Source organism: Lactuca saligna, chromosome 5 (genome assembly GCF_052625555.1).
Source record: "Lactuca saligna cultivar CGN05327 chromosome 5, ASM5262555v1, whole genome shotgun sequence".
NCBI lineage: Eukaryota > Viridiplantae > Streptophyta > Magnoliopsida > Asterales > Asteraceae > Lactuca > Lactuca saligna.
In genome coordinates, this window is record NC_136421.1 from 38,631,051 (window position 1) to 38,635,334 (window position 4,284).

Consider the following 4,284-nt stretch of genomic DNA (forward strand, 5'->3'; position numbering starts at 1 on the left):
TATTATTAATATTGTTAATAATACACATAAATACATTTAAATTTAAAAAAGATTAAAGATATTTTATAAAGGTGAAGATTGAGCGGATAGTAATGCTTTAAGCATTGAAATCATGAATGTTTATTTGTATATTCTAACTTTGTACATGGTTATTTCACATTTGTTATTATTGTTTTTAATTAAGAATATTAATATTTAACAATTTAAAAGAAGCTACTGATTTTTCAAATTGTTTACAAATAGTGAGCGTGTGATATACGTGTATGTCTTGTGTGTAAGTATTTGAATTACCAACATGCGTGTTGCTCTTTTTCATTACTTTATCCTTGTGTTTTTTTGGAAACGTAGCAGATATTGTGTGATAAAGCAAAACAAGTCATATTACTTTCTGTTAAACAAGATATTTTAATTAATATTTTCGAATTTTGATATGAGCCACCAATGTAAATATTTATTGTGGATCTGTTGGATTTGAAAAGAAATCATTCTACCTTAAGAAATTTTATATACAAAGTGAGAAATCATTTTATCTTAAACTATTTATACACAATTTTACAAATAGACAACTTCTTTTAAATTGTTAAGTGTTAATATTTTGAATTGAAAACAATAATAAGAAATGTGAAATGATCATATACAAAGTGAGGACATACAAGCAATATTCATGTTTTCAATACTTAAAGCATTAACATCACCACCACCTTCATCTTTAAATAATTTCTTTAATATATTTTTTTATTTAAGTGTATTTATATGTACTATTAAAAATATTAATAATAATGAATTTAAAAATTAGTATACTTGTTTATATTTTTAATAATAATAATAATAAGGTTTTTGTTTGCAGAAAAGTTATAATATTTTTTTTACAGAAAAGTCCCAATATTTTGGGTCATTTTGTGAAATAGTCCCAATATTTTGTGTCAGTTTATGAAATAGTTTCAAATTAATTTGTTACCGGTTCCAACTAGTCAAGAAGGGTCAAAATGCATAATTTTACCAGTTTTTAGGACTTTTTCGTAAACAAAAATTAGTTTAGGACTAAAACGTAAACTGGGGCAAAATTTTAGGATTTTATTGAAGATTTCCCTATATATATATATATATATATATATATATATATATATATATATATATATATATATATATATATATATATATATATATATATATATATACTATATTATTAAACATATTGCCTGTTTCTTGAAAATTAAGAGGTACACTTATTATAACACTGTGTACAAATCTATTAAACACAATATGAACGTACCATCTATTCTATCTCTCTACTTTCTCTACTTGCTCTCTTGAATCTTCAGCCTCCGTTACTACCACCCTCATGATGCCGTTGCTACAAACCAGAAGTATGTCACCGGCCACCCTGTTCTTCCCTCTCAACCAGATGATCGACCCCCTGGAAGTCCACCTTTTCCGCCACCTCCCTTCACCACCCTTGGAAGTCCACATTTTCTGCCACCGCTCTTCACCACCCCGTCTGTCGCGCCGCTTCTAGCTTCTGTCGAGACGAGAAACCCCAACCCTATCCCGTCGTCCCCATCAACGCCAATGTCACACACCCCTAACTCCTAACCCCAAGTGTTGACGAACCACACCACAAGAAAATGGAATTTTTTTTTATCTCAACTCTCAGGTGCTTCTTCTTTATCTTTCCATTAATCTCAATTGAGATTTCTTTGTTTTTTCTGTTGTTCCAATTAGGGTTTTATTTTTCTGATTTGTTACCGTCACCAAATTTAGTTGTAGGAAAAGTTCTCTCTTAAATATCTTTCCAAAGTTGACTCTGCTGCTTATGCCTTTATTATCTATGTGTTATTGATTATTGATCTTCTCCAAACTCCAATCAAGTAAATCAATAACTACTTCACCTTTCTTGAATCTTGATTTTTTTTCACTAATCATGTGGTTGTTTAAAAAATCATATGTCTAATTGCTGATATATTCAATTGATTTTAAGTTAAGGTTGGTTGGGGGTGCACCCACTTCTCTTGTTGTCATTCTTTGCTCTCATTCTCCTACAATCTTTAATTCCAGTTATCTTAAATTTTAACGGGAAGAGGTAAAAGTTCTTGATCATTCCATTTACTGCTGACTGGATTATGTTTTGTCTTCTTATTGTATGATTAATTGGTGGAAGTATGCTTAATTATGTTTTGTGGTTAGTTTCATAGCTTTCATCTGCGAAAATTCTATTTCTGTCAAGTTAATGTTTTTCTGTTTTATTGTAATTTCAATTATTTTCGCTGTTTATGCCTTATGTAAGTGAATTGTGTTTACATGAGTTCACATTTCTGAATATTGAAAATTAATTTTTAGCAGCCTCTAGCTTTTGTAGTATAAGAGGTTGTTTTTCTCTAAGTTATGAATACGTTTCAATGGTAGAAGTCATAACCAATTGGTGTGGATGAGCTTATGATGATTGTTTGGATTTATTGCATGAACTGATGATGATCTTCCGCCATCCCATCAAAATAGAATTCCAAGAGGTGGACGTGTTACAGGTATTGGAAGATCTGCAGTTATGGCTCATGTACAATATCTTGGGTACAATTTGTTGTTATTTTTTCTTGATCATCTTTTAGTTTGATTTTCACCGAAATGTGTGCTCTTTTTTTTCCAGGAAAAGGAAGGTTTATCAAATGAAGAACAAAGAGAGCTTTTGGGGAAAAGTAAATGCAAATGATGTTATCCGGAGAATAAGGTCCAATATTTTCAAAAAAAGAAAACAATTCAGAGAAGCATTCACTTGCCAAAGCCAAGTATTTTTGTTTATATTTACCAAGAGAGGTTATATATCACATAGCTATTAAGTAGTTTTATTTAGCTAACATCATTGCTGGTTTCACATTTTTGGCCCAAAAATTTTTGAAGGTGGCCGCATGCATGCTGGAAATGGGGGATTGTAGAAAGTCAATTGAGGCATGTAATAAGATAAGCTTTTTTTTTTAATAACAAATTCTTTTTTGTCTATAGCTATTTTATTTTTTTTTTATTTTCTTTTATTATTGATATTAATGTGCAGGTATTAGATGCAAATCCTGCTCATATGAAAGCACTTTGTTGACTAGGAATGATCAATGTGGAGGCTGGTGATTTTGAGGAAGCCAGAAAATAATTTTTAAAGAGATAGTTTGATGAACTCATCTAGATGAAGGTAAACAGTCTAACAGACACAATAACTTTTACTTCAGTCTTGATTTATACAAATCATCTATGGCTTTTGTCAAATACCGAAAATACCCTTAGTTTCTATATTAAAAACTGCTTTCTGAATTGAAACTTCCTATTCTACCCCTGTTGAATGGACATATACATGATGTCAAATTCACTAAAGAAGGTCAGCGTTAATTAAGGTAAATCCAATAGCTGTAAATCCGTTAAGTAAGGTAATTCAATATTACCTTTATATTCCATATTTGTTCTCCTCTTTTGATCCAATATGAGACAGGCTGTCCACTGATCACCATATTTAACTGAAACATAAGTATCATAGCCTTATTTAACGTGATAAACATAATATCTCCAAATGTTAATAAGATTTTTAACGATTTTCTTGGTTAGTCTCCTGATATTTCAAATAAATAGTTCTCACCTTTCTCGATTTTACCTTCACAATTCTGTCCTTTAACATATCCACTGCAGGAACAAAAGAAAAAAAACATCAATCGCAACATCAGTTTCATACTGTATGTCTTTCTTGTGTTCCTTTTTAATCTGGATGTATGTATGTGTCTCTTCTGTTGTTTGTTTTCCATAAAATACTTGAAAAAGATTCACAACTTGAACATATACTACAACTTAAAAAATATGACCATTCCTGCAAAAAGATCCACAACTTCTTCATCATCATATCAATAAAGTATTTAGAAACTCATATTTTTAGTTAATTATTTATATTTATAGGAATGATATTTAATTTAGCATACCAAGTGGCATTACATGATTCCATAATACTTGTGAGTTGTTACATACATTCTTGTCGGTTGTCATATAATATATTTCTGCAATAAAACTTTAAGATTCGTTATTTCAAATAATGTCGATGATATGTCAAATAAAAGACTTTTCATTTTCTGTATATTAGTAAATCCTAAAGCTCTTTATGATTGCTTTCAGGTTTCAGGAGCAAGACCAGTCTTTATTAAAACATTTTTTCATGTAATGGATGCACAAACATATCCTTTTTTCATTAACACATTGAAATTCGATTAACACATTGAAGTTCGATTAATGCGTCTAATTATAGCAATGCATATTACTTTT

The 4,284-nt window shown here is 29.9% G+C and overlaps 1 long non-coding RNA gene across 1 annotated transcript; it reads left to right on the forward strand.

The window, feature by feature from the left end:
• The first annotated feature begins 1,286 nt into the window (after nt 1-1,286).
• LOC145046372 (uncharacterized) lies at nt 1,287-4,284 on the forward strand. Its single transcript, XR_013681996.1, has 5 exons — nt 1,287-1,654; nt 2,497-2,522; nt 2,642-2,944; nt 3,044-3,175; nt 4,138-4,284. It is a non-coding gene; the product is annotated as an uncharacterized LOC145046372 (long non-coding RNA).